Source organism: Peromyscus eremicus, unplaced genomic scaffold, assembly GCF_949786415.1.
Source record: "Peromyscus eremicus unplaced genomic scaffold, PerEre_H2_v1 PerEre#2#unplaced_57, whole genome shotgun sequence".
Lineage (NCBI taxonomy): Eukaryota > Metazoa > Chordata > Mammalia > Rodentia > Cricetidae > Peromyscus > Peromyscus eremicus.
In genome coordinates, this window is record NW_026734301.1 from 663700 (window position 1) to 684178 (window position 20479).

At 41.2% G+C, this 20479-nt stretch overlaps 1 protein-coding gene and 1 pseudogene across 6 annotated transcripts in view; both read right to left on the reverse strand.

Moving 5' to 3' along the window:
• The window catches only part of LOC131901212 (disks large homolog 5-like), a 124795-nt gene that overhangs the window by 9140 nt on the left and 95176 nt on the right, over positions 1-20479 (reverse strand). The window lies entirely within an intron of this gene.
• On the reverse strand, positions 16473-17625 carry LOC131901216 (SIN3-HDAC complex-associated factor-like; annotated as a pseudogene).

Here is a 20479-nt window from a genome sequence, read left to right on the forward strand (position 1 = left end):
AACTCTTCCCCAATTCACCAAAAGCCAAGCTCCTCTTTCCAGCAGCCTTCCCTGAGACAGAGCAGGACCTTCAGCACCTCGTCATTTCAATCCAGAGATCTCACTGATTCATTAGAATCTAGTTCATTCTAATTCAATAGTTCATCGCAAGACTCAATTTCCTAACACTGCCCAGGAATGGCTCTTCTCATCCTGAAGAATGCTAACTAATAAGATGAGAAATAAAGGATGCTAAGAAATTAGCTCAGGATAATGGGGAAGGAAGATCAGTTCCACAAGGTGAACAAGCACATTAGAGAAGATCCACAGGGCAGTTACAATGTATGGGGGTGGTGGAGGATTGTGTGGGTCCTGTCAGAACAATGATAATCATACAGGTAATGATGAAACTTTTGCCAAAATCTTCATCAGAATACATTCCATCCATCATGATGTTAGCAAAGGAGTTATCAACTACTGAAAGGTATGACTGAAAATACCTAAGGACTAGGCTTCCACAGGTGAGCCCTCTGACAACAAGAACAAAAACTTACAGGAAGAGTGATGTCCCAGTCCTGCACTCAAGGTAGAGGAAAGATGACTGGCTAGTGAGAGGCAGGAATTCAGAAACCTTAGGGGTCACTGACATGCAGCAATCCTTGGTGGCTCCTGCCTTGCTAGTGGTTGTTATTTAAACTGGGAGAACCTCTAGCTCTGGGCAGGGGACTTTACTCTCCTTGTTATTAGTGACACACACCAAAAGACATCCAGTGTGTGTGAAGTGCAGGGCTGGTACTGAAACCTCTTTAGTCCCTCTGTGCTTCCTTACCACTCAGAATGAAAGCAGAGGGCCCTCAACAGAGCAGCTGCAGCCTTCACCATCCCTGGCTCTCTGTCAAACTAACCTTGAAAAATTCTCAACTTTGTTCTGCTCTTGAAGAACTCAGAGGACTAGGATAGGCCCATGGCTTCTCAGAAACTCTCACCCCCTTAGCCCCACTCCTAGAAGGATCACCTGAAGCCTTCCTCCTTCAGGAAGCTCCCCATCCCTTTCCCAGGACTCACTGCGCTTTCCCCAGAACCATTTATTTCTTGATGTGTGACATGGAGACTGAAGGCCATCTTCCTTCTGCCTCCCTTTGGTCTCCCTGTGCTCATCATTCTGTCTCCCAACAATCCTGTTCAGTCTAGTCAGCATGTCTGTAGGTGAAACACGAGACACTGCACAAATGCCCCAATGACAGTTGGTGTTGCCACAACACTGGTGACATCACATGGAATGCCAGGGCTCTCCAGGATGCAGTAGAATGTCCATGTGCTGATGTCACATGGTATAGCTGTTACATCCCTGCTACATACCTCACCCAAAAGTGACTTGAAACCAAAGTGCCATTTGCAGGAGCCTCTGGGTTCACAATGGAAGCCATTAGTTATAATCCTCCTTCCAAGGCCAGAAATCTAGGCCTCTGCTTCATTAGAAACTTTATCTAAGTGAATCTGAAACCTCACTTTGCGTGCATTGTCCAGGGTTGGATTTTCCCTCCTTAAGATTCATAATCAATAATTTGAGAAGGAAAGGATGCTTAGAAATGAGGTTAGGACAATGAGGAGTAGTAGGGATGAGACCTCTGAAGTGAACAATCACCCAGGGAAGATCCTCAGACTTTTAGAGATTGTGGGCTCAAAGAAAAGTCACATTGTTAGTTATGAAGATTCCCCCAGAGTGTCAGTAGAGCTAACTCAAGCTATGAGGTTGTGAGTGAAGATGTGACTAGCTCTGGACAGGTCTTGTTGGAGCCACTAAGACCAGGTAAGCTCTCAGATATTGAAAGCAAGCAATTCATGGAAAGAGTAGGATGACCCAATCCTTGAAATCATTGACTGAGGAAAATGTAGTAGCAAGTCAGAGTTCAGTGTTGGCTATGGAGAGGCATCATGAGTGAAACATAAACGCACACACACATACACACACACACACACACACACACACACACACACACACATATACACACACACAAACCAGGCATACAATCATGGAGTAGAACATGATGTAGATCACTGCTGTGGTGCTTCAACCAGTAAACAAAGCCAAACGCCTAGTTTAGGCGCCACCTGTTCCAATCCACATGCTCTTGAAGAGGTGGCACTGCTAGCTTTGGGTACAAGATCCATTAGGAGGACATGAGAAGGGCAGGCAAGGGGAGAGACTCAACAGTTGTTGCATCATACAGCTTTGTTATATCCAAACCTCACATTTCTTATCATGATATCGCTATAAAGAGAAGCCAGGTCATGGTCAGCCTGGAGTGCATGTTCTTCAACCAAATCTCTGGACCTAAGCATGATCCTTGCAACCTAGGACTGATGAAACTTTTGGGTGATCTGTGTCATTTCAGATTTTGAAGCTTTAAGCAAATAAATGTGATTGTCAACTTCATTTCTAGATAGAGTCTTGTGAAGACCAAAAAGTTGAGTACATCCTGGAATTTGGGAGCAAGGCATGTCCTCTAAACTGATATAAAAACTATTTTAAGAACATAGATGACAGTATTGGGGGTAAATAAATCTGAGTAGAGAGGTGGTATAGAGAGGGGTGAGATACACAGAGAGTGTGATTGCTCACATGAATCCAGAGATGAGGCAGTAGATCTAGATGGAAAAGTATAAAGGATTGCCTGCAAATTCCAGTAATTAGAAAGAGGCCTGAAGTCAGGTGTATAGTTGAGACCTCAGATAGCTTGGTCTTTCTAACAATCAATTGTGAAACATCACACTTCCATGAACAGATACCCTGCCCAGGATATATAGTTATTTACCCAGCAAAGACAAAAACCCCTTCTGCATGGTCCTGCTTCTTATCTCACTGATGTCCCATCCAGAGGAGGGTTCATGTTCTTCCAAATGCCCTGAGATCAAGCTGACAGCGGACAGCACCTGCCTTCCACAATGTTCATCTCAGCCTACTCTTGGTAGTTGGATCATGTTCAGGAAATGAAATGGGGGATAAGACTTTGCCTAGCCGCTTCTCAAAGTTCAGGCTTGAGACTCCCCCTCTGTGAATGTCAACTTTCCTGTCTTCTACAGGGAGAGGAGTGTCTCAGGGGTCTGCTGGTTTCTTGTCCTTTTCACATGCTTCAGGTGACCCAAGGGACAGCCTCCTCAAGCTTACTCAGAGCTGCACAAGACAAAGCCTGGCTTCAGACTCCCCGAATCTGGCCTCAGCAGCCATGAGAATGGTGGCACAGTTCACATGACTTTTTTAAGACACAGGCTTTCCTGGAACTTGCACTGCAGTCAGTCTTCCATTCTCCTCCTCATTTCCCAAGTGGTTGAGATCATGGCATGCATCACTATGCCCAGCTCCTTTTTTTCTATTTCTAAATGTTCAAACACCCAGAAACAACCAGAGTGAGGTCAAGATCATGATGCGGAAAACCACAGAGATAGCCTACCCAAGCTGGAAACTCTTGGACTCTGGCGGGAACAAGCACAGGACCAAACTAGGTCCTCTGACTGTGGGTGACAGTCTGGGTGATCACCTGCAGCTTCATGTGACCATGTTCAGGACTGACTGTGAACATACCTATCTGTCCTGAACCAGACAGCTGGAAGAGGCAGCCTGCTGGTGGAAGACACAGCCTACTAAGCCTTTGTCTCAGTACAGAAAATGAAAAGGAAGCCAGAAGTTGGCTTTTTGTATTACTTGTCAGTTCCTCTTTATCTGTCTGCCTCTCAGGGAAGACTGTGTAATTCTTTTTCCCTCAAATTAATGAGTTTATTGAGGTTATTACAGGAGTACAGGTATGGTGTTACTTACAGGAATATGAATAACTCTAATGTGTGGCATCACAAAGGCTCACATTAGAATGAGTGACTCATGAAGACTAGAACTCTGAATGTGTCTGCATGACTTGTTTGCAGCTGAATGAGACAGAGGGTCTCATTTTTTCAGTTCTCCTTAGTTACACCTATTTAACCTTGGGAGCGGAAGGGCCTTGTTAATCCTGTAAATTTCAGCTTTCCCAGCCATGGTTTAATTGCTGAGCATTATGAACCTCCTCTCTCTTTCCACAGAACTTTCTGAGACTTAAGGAAATAGTCCTACTCAGGGAAGAGCACACCAGTTGGATACTCAATATTAAATGATCAATCCTGAAAACATATATGCTAGCTATACAGAATGATTGGTTTACATTTAGGAATATATAACTATATGGATACACACACACACACACACACACACACACATATATATCTTCATGCACATATATATGTATATGAACATAGCAACAATTAATGAATATAGAGGTCATAAATTAGAAACAGAGCAAGGAGGAGTGTAGTGAGGGTTTGGAAGGATGAAAAAGAAGAGAAAATAATGTAATTATTATCTCAAAAATAATAGAAAAGTATTTCATGTTATACAAAGGAAAATTGTTACACAACATTTCACCCATTCCTTAAAATGTTAGTTGTTTGTGTAAGTTCACATTCTCCCATGGAGCTCTGCAAAGGCACTAAAGGCAAACACAAGTCCTGAAGTCCCTGGTGAATCAACCATTTTATGTTTGACCTCTTCTGTAAGCACAGCCCAGTGCTCTATCATGCCCAGTGAATTGGCCGCAAAGCACAGCTTCTCTCATATATATTTTATCAGGAAAACCCCATCCTTCCTTCATCATCTTCCAGTGTGTGTGAGACCTCTGCTTGTGATAACCAAGCATCCCCAATGCTTCCTGTGAGCCAGTCCATCAGGAAATAATTTCTCTCAGATTTCATTAGATTATATAGCCTGTATTTCAAGGAGGTTTTTGAAAGCTCACCTACTTCCCCACTTCTATTGCACTCAGATTGATCTCATCTGTTCTCATAGCCTACAATCCCATGAGCCAAGCTTTGACAGGAGGTTTCATTGATCTTTTGAAGTCTTTTGTATCAAGTAGTTGAGAGACAGAATACTCCCTGACTAAGACAGGCTCTTTTTGCAGGCCATTTTAAGGCTATCAAATGCAAGTTCTAGCATGGATTTTCCTTTTCTCTGTATAAAAGGTTGAAACTAAGTGGCATCTTCTATCACTTTTATTTTAAACAGAGAATTACACTCTAATTGTATACAAGTGTAATGAATTTTGTCCTAAGGAATTTTAATAAATACAGCAGTTTCATATATGATCTTGATTTTTTTTCTCTTCCATAAAATTTCTGACTTATGACTTTTCTGGGTTTGAGTACAACTTTCCATTTCCATTTAGAAAACTCTACAGATTTTACCTCTTGACAAAAATTTATTTAGTCATAAAATATTTTTGTAAACTTCATGGTAGAGAACTAATAAACACTGAATATTTCAACTCATTGAATTCATTGTATGTAAATTACATTTGTCATATAAAGAAACAAACTAAGATAATGCGTTTGCAAGTTATTAAAGTATCAAGTTGTTGGATGTAGGTTTTGGGCTCGTTTTAAGCACAACTTGCATTTTTTTAACAAGCACTCCTTTACACAATATTTTTAGTGTCACAGTGTCAGAGATCTAAAGAACCTCATATTTTAGCAAGTACCAGGAAAGATAGGGATTATAAAGATTTTGGGTGGGAAAATATGGAGAATAAAACCTACAGAGAAAAGGGTTTTTTTAATTTTTTATGATGTAATTAGCATTTTCTAAAGCCCTGTAAAAATTCAGGGAGGCAAAAATGATTATAATATCCGGGATGAAAAAGGGAAGATCAAGAAGAAGGAGAAATAAAAGAGGAAGAGTAGTTGTAGGAGAAGATGGATGGATGGATGGATGAATGGATGGATGGATAGAGATAGGTGATGAAATAGATAGATGATAGATAGATAGATAGATAGATAGATAGATAGATAGATAGGCAGAGAGACAGACAGAGAGACAGACAGAGAGACAGTTAGGAGTATATACAGTTTTCAGGCTATACACTATAGTGTTTATTGGGTTCACCAAAGGCAGGATGGACTCAGAACATTTGTCCTTCTTCCCCATATTGGTCAGAGAACTAGGTATGGTTGAAGAACTCAGAATTTTTCTTTTAGTATCTGTAGCCCTTTAATTCTGGACAATCCTAGGATTTGTGGTTCCCAAAAATAGCCCTCAAATTTAGTTCCATTCCAGTTGTCTCTCAGTGGTCCCACTTTTTCTTTGTGTTGATATGTGAGGTGAGGTGGGACAAATACTAGTTATCCAGGGGGCCCTGGCATTCTAGGCCCCCAAGAATCTTTTTAAATGAATGCTCCATGGTTTGTATAGAACTCTAGAAAAGGAATAAGGAATCCTTGTTGCAGCAGATGATACAGAGAGGTTGAGACAAAACAGATTGGGTTCTAGCATGGATTATTACAATGGAGAGGCAAGAGTTTCTGGTCCAGAAATATTAACAGGCTAGATACTCTGAAGATTACATTTAGATCACTTTTTTCTCAGAGCTGAGGACCAAGCCCAAGGCCTTGTGCTTGCTAGGCAAGCACTCTACCACTGAGCTAAATCCCCATTGCCAAATTTTTAAGGACATATTTTAGAGAAAAGTCAGAAGGAAATGGAGGATTTAAGACTACCAATTTCTGATGCCATCTCACAGATTTTCCAGAATGTGATGGGCTGATCGTGTTTGCCTTTGGGGATGTTATTTTTATAAAGACAGCAAACTTAGTAGGGGGTTTCTAGCATTAAGCTCAGCAGCACAAGGACACCCCATTAAATAACTAGTCTGGAATCCTTTAAGTAAAGAGGAGATGCAGCAAGTTGATGAAATGAAATGTAGAAGTGCCTGCAGTTGAAAGGTCGGCATGAGATGGGTCACTCCAGAATGTTAATCAAGAAAAGTCAGAATAAGGAATATTAAATATAGGAGGAAGTCTGACAGTGTGTGGGAAAAGTCTTTATTTGCTAATGCTTTGGTGATTGGTATTACACATCATCCTCGGAGTATAAAAATAATACAATGGAGATCCTTCTTTGAGAAAACATGTCCACATTTGATATGATATTGTATATTAAGTTCAAGTCTCTGAAATCTTGTAAGAAAAAATGGAACATCATGGACCATGTTTCTGGAAAAAGAAATAGAGAAGAATTACTGAAGCAGATTTTGGTTGGAAATATGTTAAACATATATATGTACCCATAAATGTATATACATACAAAATCACGAGAAACAAAATCAGTAAAACAATCCAGACAGGAGTCCAATGGGGTCTGAATATTGATAAACACAATTACCTTGATGCCTACACTATCCACTTAATTCAAAATTCAGGCTGTCGACAAGGACAATGCTGTTCTGATGAGGATGACATCAGGGCTCCCTTTCTAGCCTTATTCAGTGGGCTGTAGATGGCAGCATTCAGCATTGGAGTGAACACACTGTTTACATCACCAAACCTACTGTAATTCTCTATGTTAATGTGTAAGAGAAGAACTGAGGTAAACTGACAGTCATGTCCTAAATATCAGGCAGACCAGCTTTCAAGCACCAAATGCAAATCATGGTTATCTGAAATATCAAGAGTATGAATATAGCCTCAGTGCAGTTTCCAGTGGTCTTTTGTCACCTTCAGCTTCTGACTCTGCATTTTAGAAGTTATGTAGACAGAAGAAATTACCTCAATAATTTTCACGTATAAAAAGCAACAGTCAGATTCATGATACAGTACTGCCTTGATTCATTTAATTATAACTCACATGGGAATATTATCAGTCAAATAAGAACACTAACATTTTCTTCAGAATTCCTCCCAACACATAATCATATTTTATATAAAACTTGATATCTCTGAAATGTTTGTAGCACATTACAACACTTGAAATAAAATAGTATCTTCTGGGCAGGACAGGAACACTGCACTCATGAACTCCAAGGTCAAGCCATCAACATTCTAAACCAAATGTCAAAGATCAATGGATTACAAATTTGTGTTTTTAAGACATAGGTGCTAAATTATTAGTCATCTCAAAAACATCAGTGAAAATATAATTTAGATGTGTCATCATTAGTAGACAGGTAGCTTTAAAAAGAATAACATAATGGTTGCTTTTCAAGAATATTTCTTGGGAGCCACATAAATGCCAGGAAGTAACCTTTACCTGGAACAAACAGATAAGATGTCTGTCCTGAAGGAACTGAGGAAGTTATTACCTTTTATCCATCTCGTACATTACAGCTGCTTTTTGCTCTGGGCAACCAACCCTCCAGCTCTTCTTGTGTCTGAGACCTCCAATAGAAGAGGATTTTCCTGCAGGAGGCAGCATCCAAACCCTCCTATTGATTTGTCCCTGAAATTCAGTCTCCACAGGAAAGGCAATCTTACCTCCTGCCCATTATTCACAGCCTGAAACTCACTGCTATTTATGAAAATGATTATATGCCATCAAATCATAGGAATTTCGGCTCCTTGTTAATATTTTAGTGGACGGAAATTTTAAGTTTTCCCTTGGGTAGATACTACATAGTTAATAACTATTTTAGACTGTTATAACTATTAAACAATTTATTTTTATTTTTATTGAGTGAATATTTTATTTCTTTTTTACTGAAAATAGATCATTCCCTCATACAATAGTTCCCAACCATAGTTTCCCCTCCCTCCACTCCTCCCAGTGCCCACAAACCTCCCCTCTTCCTCAGATCTGCTCCCCCTTGGCTTCTTTTCAGAAAAGAACAGGCCTCCAAGAGACAACAGCCAAACATGACAAAACAAGATAAGACAAAACAAAAATAAGACAAGACAAAAGCCATCATATAGAGACTGGACAAAGCAATCCAATAGGAGGAAAGATGTCAGAGAGGAGGCAAAAGAGTCAGAGACAAACCCACTCCTACTATTACAAGTCCCATCAAAACTCCAAAATATACACAGAGATGCTAGTGCAGACACATGCATGCTCCATGTTTGCTGCATCAGTCTGTATAAGTTCATATGAGCTCTGCTTAGATGATTCACTGGGCCATGTGACCTGATAGAGAGTTTCAATTTAGACTCCCACTTCCACACAATGACTGGCTGTGGGTCTCTGCACCCATCTGCTGCTAGAAGAAACCTCTTTAATGACAACTGGCAAGACACCAATCTATCAGTATAGCAGAATATTGTCAAGAATATTAGCAATCATTTTATTGATTTTTTTTTAGTTACATTTGGTTCTACCCTAGGTCTGTGGGCTATTTGGTCTCCAGTTCCTGGCCATGCTGGCAGTGTAGGGCATGGACTGCTTTTCCTTCCATGGGCCTCAAGTTAAACCAGACATTGTATGGCCACTCTCTCAAGTTCTGTGCCAACACAGCCCCAGAACATCTTGCAGGGAGGACAGACTATATGTTGAGGTTTTTGTGGCTTGGTTGGTGTCCATGTTTCTCTTTCTGTAGCCTGCAGAGTATATTTCCAGGCCAAACAGAATAGAAGATAGGGGTGAGAGCTCCATGAAGGCAACAGCTTGATCTCTCTATGTTCAATGAACTGTGTAGATGTTGCCCACAACAATGGTACCCCACTGTCAGTTTTCAGAGAGGAGCACTTTGTCCTAGCATCAATATAGGTTGTTTAGGGATCTCCACAGAATCCCCTTCCCAACAGTTCGACTGACTGCAATCCAGTCTCACCTGTAGCCTTGCCTGGCTACAGAAGATGGTCAGTTCAGACTCTGTATGCTCCATTACTAGGAATACTCACTAGGATCACCCATGTAGGTTGCAGGAAGTTTTCCCTGCACTAGCTTTCCACAACACGCTCTAAAGGCCCCCAACTCCAGCTGTCTCCCCATACTCCCTCCCTCTATCCCTTCCCCTTAATACATGATCCCTTCTAGTCCTGCCCCCACTAACCCCGAGTCCCCCTGAAAAATATATTCTGTTTTTCCTTCCCAGGGAGATGCATGTGTTTCCTCTAGAGACATCTCTTCATCTAACTACTTTGTATCTGTGGAATGTAGCTTGATTATCCTTTACCTAACAACTAATAATATACTTACAAGTGAATACAAATTATACTGGTCTTTCTGGGTCTAGGTTATCTCCCATAGGATGTTTATTTCTAGTTCCACCCATTTGCTTGCAATGCCAGTTGGATGTCATTTTTTAAACACCTGGGTAATACTCCCTTGTGTAAATGTACTACATGTTCTTTATTCATTCATCCATTGAGGGACATCTAGGTTGTTTCCAGTTTGAAGTTATTATGAATAAAGCCACAATGAACATATTTGAGCAAGTGTCCTTGTGGTAGGATAGAGCATCCTTTGGTTACATGTCCAAGAATGGTATACCTGGGTCTTGAGGTCGATCAATTCCCAATTTTCTGAGGAGCCACCATATTGATTCCAACGAGGCTGTACAAGTTTGTAGTCCCACCAGAAATGGAGGAGTGTTCCCCACTGAGAAAGCTTTATTCTCAGTCTCATTGCCTGCTACCATTTTCTTTCCATCTTGGCCTCACCATTGCTGCGTTGACCTTGGCCTTGAAGCTTGGCCTGAATTTTTTTCCCCCCGAGAGATTCTGAATTGCAGGGGTGCCTGTGGTTGCATCTCAGCAGAGCAGAAGTCCCATAGCCATGCTGAGGTTTGAAAATAGGGCTGTCTTAGTGCACCCCACTTACTCTCATTATAGTCTAAAGCACTCACCCTCTGCTGTGTCTGCAGCATTCAATAACTGATTTTATTCCAAAGTTGTTAAGTCTGAGTTAAAATGGGCCTTATGGAGGGTTAGGAGAAATGAAGAGTCTCAGACATTGCTTGTGTTGTAAAATGGTGTAGCCCTATGAGAAGCTATTTATAATTTTTCAGAAAGTTGAACTGCAGTCCCCAGGTAACCCAGTGATTCTGGAATGGGAAATAAGTTGTTCACAGAGAAACTAGCTGACACCAGGGTTGTAGCAGTCATCTTCAGAGCAGCCCTGAAGTCAAAACTATTCAGATACCCATCATCTGTGAGTGTAAAAGTACAATGTGGTCCGGGCTTTCCATGGAATCTTGTTCAGTAAGAAATAATACATGCGATCATTTGTCTGTGACTTAGTCAACCTCCTCTTATTCAAACAAATCCCTGACACAATCATCTTACAGGGAGGAAAGGATTATATTGGCACCTGGTTGAGGATTTTCTAGTTTCCTGGGCTCATTGCTTTGTGTCTGAAGTGAGGCAGCCTGTGGTTTAGAGAGCTCCTTTTGGAGGAAGCTGTTTATCTTGGAGACACTGGGAAGCACTGAGTGAAGCTATTGGCTGCTTCACCACCATCCTGTTGTCTTGTGCTGGGGATCCAAGCCTTTAGTGCATGGATTGGAGAACTTGATGAACAGGCATGGCTTATAGGCCAACCACCCCATGAGCCCATTTGTTCGTGCACTGGGTTTACAAGGTTTGTGCACTTCATTGACTGATCTGTCCATCTGTCCTGCCCACTGTGTTCTTCCATCTAAGGAATGTTCAGTTTCTTCTTAAATGTCCTGGGTGATCTTTTCTTATATTAGCATTATTTGGGAAACTAAACATGTGAATGCAATGTAGTATGCTTGTATGCGTACACACTTGTATGTGTGTGTTCAAGAGTGTGTGTGTTCAGGAGAGTGTGTGTCTTTGTGCGTATGAGTGTTCAACCCTGCACTAAGAACATAATCTTCTACTAAACAGAAACAGGAAAGATTGGAGGAGAGACTAAAATACCTGCTGAAGCAGAGAGATCTGGTCACCAAGCACAAGGTCTTGGCAGAAAAGCTGCAGCATTACTTCACTGTCTCCCGGATGAGGTAGGACCCCAGGCCAGGAGGGAGTGGCACTCAGTAGTTCCCCTCTACCTGAATCTCTCTCCTATTTGGATTTCTGCAAATCTGCATTGCCTTTCAGTCACAGCCAGGGAAAGAACATCTGAGTGTATGAGCTGGTTCAGTCAACAGAAATGTCTGTCCAGGAAAAATACGTATTATTCTTAATCTTTCTAGAGATTGTGTCCCCTTCTTCATTTCTGAGCTCTCATATGTCCTGAGTTCATTGATCTTTATGTTTCCCCACACATGTTCCCATGGCAGCCCCAAACCTAACAGGGAGAGTGTTAGATGGAAGACAGTGTGCCCTCCTGCCTCTTCATTTTCCTTCAGGATGGCACCTTTAGAGGTAAGGTCCTTCCCTTGTGCAGATTTACATGGAGCCCCTTCTTACTGATTACAGGTTTTCTGCAGTGAGCATCTGTTTGCTGTGAGAAAGTTTCTCTGGAAATAAGCAGGTTTAGAGTTTGACAGGTTGAAGCCAAGGAATGTTCTGTGCTGAAGGCATAAACAGAGCCGGCACACTGCAGTGTTGCGTAGACACCACTAGAGGGCCTCATACAGTTAGGTTCCAAGGTTGCTGAGTTGCCTGGCATCAGATGTTCAAGGCTATGCATATCTCTCCTTAACTGTGTGTGACTCTGACATTGCTATGCTGCTATTTTTTTTTTTTCCAAATAATGTATCTGAACTTTTGGAGAAATGTGCTGGGTTTTTTGTTTGTTTTTTGTTTTTATTTTTAGTTTAGGTATATATTTATCAGTTCAATCTCTAGCAATTTTTAAAGGCTGAGAAAAAATCCAGGGCCAGCTGCTTTCTGGCCCTTCTCTCTTGAGGACAAAAGGAATAAGCTCAGCTGAAAGGTAATGCTGAATGTCAAATGCTGGCATGGCAGGTCCCCACCAGGCCTGTGTTTCAGCTGCCTTCCTCTCCTAGGTCTAAAAAACTCCAGCATGACCTAGAACAGGCCACAGCCCAGGGTCAGAGCCTGCTGCAAACAAACCTGCTTCAGCAGGGACACTAAGTGCACCAGGCAAAAGAGTCACCATTGACTCCTATCCCCTGCAACCATGGCATTCGTGGGGTGGTCTTTCTTCCTTCACATTGGTGTCCTGTGAGTGAATAGGCCCTGGTTTTGTCTAGGCCATGGCAGAGTTAGGATGCTTATGGGAATAATTGCCATTCTTTCTCTGACAGCACCACTTAAGAGAACTCCACTCTAGCATCAACACCTCCTCAACAAAAGACATCTTGTAGCTCTGAACTAACCAGTTAGGAAACCTACCAGCAAGGGATCCATGTGTCTGTTGGTACACTATTCCAGGAGAAAATAAATCATCAGAAAGAAGCTTGAGCTACAGAGGACCTGCCAAGACTACTCAGAACCCAGACATCAATTAACAAGTGGCCCTCAAACGGGACACAGAAGCATGGGGAGGGTATGTTGGTGAGCCAGAGTTACTCTGTCAGTTTACTCTCCTTGTCTTTAGTAAGCTGTCTGAGTCCTCCACATGTGGTGAGAAATCCGACAAGAAAGCCTGCATGGCTGTCATGCTGTTATCTATACATACCACATGGAGAAGAATAGGATTCCCTCCCCAGGGCAATGCTGAAGCCAACTCCATGTCACGTGAAAGTGTTGCTGAAGATGACTCACTGCAGATACTACAGCACTCCCTCACACCTATGTTAGTCAGTCATCGGATCTTCCATCAAGAAAATGACTGGGGATTCTCCAGTTTCACAGCCTGGACTGGCATGACTGGTCCTGAGAAAGAACTTATAGAGGAGGTCTGAGTCATCTTTGGTGCTTTGGAAAGCCAAATGTATTCCATTGATTCGTTGAGTCTAGAGTAGAAGAATATTTGTGACTTAAGTTTTTGGAGGGGCCTTTTCTTTGCTGGGGTTTTGTTTGTTTGGTGTTTTTAGTTTAGTAGTTAGAAATTTTGTTATTTTTTTGTTAATTTTTTTATTCTTGTCAGTGTTTTAATAGTTGGCTAAATATATACACTGCATTTTCTGACTGCCTTTTAAAAGTCCCCATTGAAGACTTTTTGTGAATAAAAAAGCAATTTCCAGTGCTTCACTTTTACAACTCTCCTTTATTCAGGCATAGTGTTGCACTCCTGTAACTTCAGAACTCAGAGGCAGAGATGAATCTCTGCAAGTTCCAGGAGCCTTGGCTACAAAGTGAATTCCCATCTAACCAGGGATACATAGGGGGTTGACACCTTGAATGTGGATGGCATGGTCTATTCCAGTCTTCATGACCTAGCCTTTATGTTAACAGCCAGATTTAGAGAATGTAACAATGATGAGCTTCTGGAAAGAAAGGAATCTCCCTTCTGCACTACATTAGTCCTTTCCCCATGCCATTTCACAGTTGCCCTTTGTGGTTCTGGGATAGCAAAACAGTGAAAGTGGCCTTGAAATGCATAAATAAAGTTTACCACTACCCACAGCAGAGGAGAACTGCTGAGCTGCAAGTGTGAATACTGGAGATGCCTTCTGACTTCTCACTCCTTTAGCATGACTGTTGCATTGGGGAGATGTAGAGTAATGACCTGCTCTGGCACTGTCATCTGCTTCCATTAGGAATATTGTGAACAAAGCCTGAAGGATTCATTCCAGTCTCTGAAACGGTGTTTCCCATTGGTTTATGACACAAAACATTTCATAAAATTCCATAAGGCTGTCTCAGATAGGTTACTCAGAATACCAATTCCATCTGCTAAATTTAAGAAGTATGAGTTTGAGTCTTGAGGAGATGGTTCAGTAGTTAAGAGCATTTGGGTTTGGATCCCAGCACACATAAGGGGGCTCATATCCATCTGAAATTCTAATTCCGAGGACCCAATGACTTCTTCTGACCTCCATACCAAGCATGCCTCTGGTACTCAGATATACATGCAAGCAAAACATTCACACACAAGTATAATAGGTAAGTAAAATAGGTAAGTATTACCAACTAACTTAATGCTACTTGGCAGATGAAAAGCTTCATCTACTTTTTTTTTTTCAAGACACGGTATCTCAGTGTAGCTTTGTGCCTTTCCTGGAACTCATTTGGTAGCCCAGGCTTTCCTCAAACTCACAGAGATCTGCCTGGCTCTGCCTCCCGAGTGCTGGGATTAAAGGCGTTCGCCACCACCACCCAGCTACTTCATCTACTTTTACTTTTAAATATTATCTCCAGATTTTTCTCAGGCTACATCAGAATTCAGTATCCTACTTTGGCATCAAATATCAGGTTTGTTTATTTTATTTTTTTCTAATAAAACTAAATTTATTCAATACCCTACAGTAATGGTTTTGATAATAACTATCCAAGAGTATAAAAAGTATAAGACATATTTGTAGAGTTAGTATATTAATACAAAGTGCATGCCTAAATACAGTAAGTTTACAGGCAGAGAGTTGAGTGGGAGAAGACTGCAGTTGAGGTCTAATAATAAATATATAAATGCAGAAATAGAGATGCTCAATCATTGGACACTCTATGCATATGGTGGCTTATACTAGGTAGGTTTTTCACAAAAGGAAGAAGCACACAAGGTAAAACTATAAAACTACAGGTTGTCATAAACTGTGGCTCTCCTTGTTATGAAACACTAACAGACTTTAAAAATCCAGTTTTCAAAATAATCACAAGTGACAGAATACTAAGGCAGCATGTACCCTTCCCTCTAAGAGATGTCTGACATGGCAGTATTGTTTTTTCCTGAATTTTGAGAAGAAGCCATTGGACAGCTTCAGGAGTGTTCTACGGAGAAACCCTCTCTGAGATCATAATGTGAGGCATTCCATTCAGCTACCTGGATGTTCAGAAGCCCAACTCCAAGAAACCAACTCAACTAACCAACTTAATCTCAATATACAAGTCTTCTCTTTAGCCTACTTTAAATAGTGGGAGAAAAGCAACAAAAGCCCAAATCCTAATAAGGTCAAGACAAGGCAAAGGGCTACTCTATAGATAAAATCTCCACAAAGGTCAACTGAGGAAATCCAGAGCTAGAACTGAATCATATGGATTTCAGTGAGTCCCATACAGTCATGTAGCAGCAATGTCAATTATTTATACACTGCAAGTTCTCTAAGAAATGTCCCTCAAGCAGCATCAGCTATGCCCAGTGCATCCCCAGGACTTACACATTCTAATAAGTGGTTTCTAACCATGTGTTCTCTACTGTATGGTGATGTTTTGATACTATCTATATAGGACCTTGCCCATCCTACAGATTTGCCTTCCCCCAAAGGAGCTCTGGTTCTGTTTTAGAAGATTCACATAAAGTCTTCTTATCAAATATGAAGGGAGGTGACACGATGCTACCTGTGTGTTCAGAAATTGCTTCCTCCTCCAAGCTATTTGGAGAAATCTCAGTCTCCCCTGCTTAATAGTCAGTAGTACAGGTCTGAATCATCAGAAGTTTGGTAATGCTGAAGAATTCCAAAATTTTTAACTGTCTCTAGAGGCAGGCCATGCTACTGAATTATGACAAATTATCATGAGGAAAAATAAGTGTAGCCAGACATTTTAAAATGCCTCAACCACAACCTTTCCACAGAAAGACTAAACTACATATGGTTTATCATAGAACAATGGTACCTCTGGCCCCTGAAATCCCCTAATTTCATTCATTTTGGGGTATTAAACAAGCAAAAAACACTTAAATAGTACTTTACAACAGCATTCAGGTTTCCAATGAAATACTCAGCATCTTAAATATTATGTACACTTTTTTTTGTGCAGTAAGCTAGGCACTGGCTTCTGAGTTTGTTGGATGGGGAGTGGGTAACACATTAAAACTGTTATATAAAATGTCTTTTGGCAGAATAATAGGTATCCAAGTTAAAAATAGGAGGGTCAGTTTGTTACTTTGTGATCTTTTCAAAGTTGAAATCGATCTTTGTTCCCTTCTACTGAACCTCAGTCACTACTCCTGAGTGGAGACAGGGAGGTGCCAGCCCCTCCTCCTCAGGCTTCTCAGCAGCTGCTTGCTTTGTGCTGCAGCAAGGCTTGAAGAGATAGGTGTCAATGAGGACTTCGCCAAAACTGCCCTTAAAGATGATCCCACAATGTATTTTCTGTCTTTTCCACTAGGTAATATCTAAAAAGGAAAAACTGGAGTCCTCTTAGAGCTGGAAGCCATCTCTGTATCTGAGCCTTGATCTGACTGGTTACTGAAGCAGAGACTGGGCTTGAGAGGCACTTGAGGTGCTGTGAGCATCAGGATTGTGGTGTTTAAATTCCTTCCACAGCCTGGCGGTGGTGGCACACGCCCTTAATCCCAGCACTCGGGAGGCAGAGCCAGGCGGATCTTTGTGAGTTCGAGGCCAGCCTGGGCTACCAAGTGAGTTCCAGGAAAGGCGCAAAGCTACACAGAGAAACCCTGTCTCAAAAAACCAAAAAAATATAAATAAATAAATAAATAAATAAATAAATAAATAAATAAATAAATAAATAAATAAATTCCACAGTTTACTGATCTGGTTGCTTTTCATCCTGTTTCCAGATAGAGTTCTCGCTTTTTTTGTTTAAATGTTGCCTTTAGACTGGGTCCTGCCCTTGCATCTACCATGTGATTCCAGCTTTGTTGATTTTTTGTTGTTATTTTGTTTTTGTTTTTTGTTTTGCTTTGTTTTTCTGGATCAGCTGGCAACTTCTTCCATCTTTCCACAAGCAACACAGACACTGCAGATGTCATGTGCAACCCAAAATAGCTCTGAAAATCCTTTTTGTAATGTTTACTGTCCATGAACCAAGAGCTGGAAGACTTGGCTCTGCAGATACAGAAGTCCTCTGTTCTTCGGTGCACTTTGGCTTGTTAAAACCAAACATATTTCCTTCTGGGCAATAGCTTCCATGTGCAGCAGCATCCACACAGGGCAGGCTGCACCGAGAAAACCTCTGCAAGCACTCACTGTGCCCACAGTGAATCCAGCAAATTTGCTGATTTTATATGCTGCCTAAGTTAAAAAAATTCTGAAACCTACCCAAATGGTATAGCCTAGAGCAGTAATGAAACAAAAATGCTAAGGCAGATTAATGATAAAAAAAATGCGAATCTGTATATACTTGTCAAAATTCTTAAAGTGGTAGTGTGGAGCTATTTTAATGGTTGTAGCAAAAGAGATGGAGTCAAACCACAGGGAGAAAAATGAGTTTGATGGGATATACTTCATAGTTCTCATTCATTGTTTGCTCCTCATTATGCAATTTATTTTAATAGAAAAAAACTCCCCATATTTATAACACTTTCATTATCTCCCTCTATTTTGTAGTCAGAAGGTCCTATGGTATATACCTATGGTTACTTTACCATGATATGGACCATGTGAAAAATAGAAACAATGAAGATGATTGAGGAACAAAGATATGAAAATGTTTTCATCAGCTCCTATTTAGACATCAAAAATAATTCATATATGAGGTGTGGTGGTGCATGTCTTTAATCCTAGCACTAGGGAGGCAGAGACATGACGCAGTGTTTGACGCACACCCCAATTGTTAGTTTCTGCCATGTCGCAGCAGCCTGCATCTGCTGCTGCCACCACAGCAGTTACATCATCACTTGTCATCAGGTTCTTTCCACCCTCAGCTCTGCCACACGTGCAGCCTTAAAAATGCCCGCCAGGCACAGCTCACTCCCTTTCCATCTCTCTGCCTTTTTCACATCTCTTTGCTTCTCCTCTCATCTCTTCTTTTGTCTCTTGCATTTCTTCTTCCTCTTGTCATTCTGTCTCTCTCAAGTCCCCACTCCCACACAGCCCTTCACACTTCCACTCACCATTCCCCAATGAACCTCTTTGCACTAACTGTTGCTGATGCTGTGTGTTGCTTAGTGGCATACCTTGGCAGGACCTGCTGAAAGGTACTCAGTATCACCTCGCTTTCTGTTTTAATTTATCATTTCACCAATTACTTAATTTAGTTTATGTGTTTGGGGGTGTGGGATGGGGAGAGGTATGCATGTGGAGTTAAGAGGACAACTCTTTGGAAGTCTTTTTGAGAGGATGCCAGGGTTGCAGCCATCTTAGAGAAGGGTCAGACAGGGGACAACAGGCCCTTGGATAAATTGTTCTTAAAAAACCCACCAGATGATCTGCTGCCCCTTCACCCCTAGACAATTAGGAGCTGCACACCAGGCATTTCCTGCCATAACCTAAAGGACATGCTATAACATAACTGGCATAATAAACAAAGCACCAGATATGTCCTCTGAGATGTTTTCTGCTGTTACAGATTGTATACCATAGCTGTCATAGGGAATGAGTTCCCTGCAGATAAAAATGGGATGTCTAACTATCAGAGGAAATGGATCTGCTGGTCAAATGGATACAATAACGTAGATTGCTAGAGGATAGGGCAATTTCCTTTGAGTTGCAACTCTCCAATCAGTTCAAACCAAGCATCTCTAACCTGACGTAAGCACCAGTCTTGAGCTTGTAATGATATAGAGTTGGAATTCTCCTAGATCTCCTACCCTAACCATTAGAAAAACCCTGCTTGAGTGCTACTCAGGGTCTCTCCTGCTCTGCTGTATCAGATGGATGGAGACGCCCAAATTAACTGGCAGCAATAAAAAGACTTTACAGAATTTGGTCTCTTGGTGGTCTTTGGGGGACTCAGGGTACAACATGTTCCATCCCGCTACCTTGTGGGATTTCAGGGTTGAACATAAATTCTCTGGTCTGCTTGGAAATGCATCTCCCCAATGAGCATTGCTAGTTCTCAAATAGTTCTTGAAGAAGAACTTTTCCCCCCAATTTTATTTAAATTCCAAGTAAAGTTTTTCTGCCTTATTGTTGAATTTCAGACTTGATAGAGGAGCTGACAAGATGGTTCAGCTGGTAAATTAGGCACTCGCCACCCAGCCTGATGATCTGAATTCAGTCCTTGGAACCCACATTTTTTGGGCGCAGAGTACCAATCCCGTACATTAGTTTCTGACCTCTATACATGTACTTCACATGCATGTCACACAAGTGCACAGAAATAATAATGGCAATCATAAATCTAATTTAAAATTGATGGAGAATATTGTTATGACTATCTCACAGAATTTTAAGTTTTACTGGAGCTGTATGTCAATACAAATTCTGTTGATTTCTATATTTTATAAACCCAAAATCTGTGTTAACTTTGTATTATGACTTAAAAAAAACAAATATGCTTCTAAATTTATTTAACTCAGTTGTGCTCTGTTATTAGCTGCCTATGTCTAAACATGAAAAAGAGCACCAGACTTTAGTTACAGAGATTATAATGCAGTACTAACACTTGCCTATAAAACAAACATGTTTTTGTCAGATGGCTTGCAGGGTGCAGTCAGAAACTGAGGCCAAACAAAAATCCAGCATCTTTCCAAAGAATCCATTAAGGCCCAGGAGCTAACTAGAGCAAGTATACAAAAATGCTTTGAACTCAAGGTGAGGTCAAGGTCACTGGGTCTTATGAAGGCAGCACAGTGTGATTGATGGTACAGAACTCAGAGCCTGGAGGTAAGGCAGGGTCTCCAGAGCCAGGGCTTTGCTAGCCTTGTTCTCAGACATTCACTCAACCTCCCAGCTTTCATTTCAAATGGTGAGATGAGAATTGTTATAGTTGACCACCTTCCTTCTTTGTGATTGTGAAGAGCATTAAGAGTTCTAACAGCAAATAACCGCCATTGTTAATTGTTAATTACATGCTGATTGCAGGCTGAATGTCCCTTATATAAAATGGT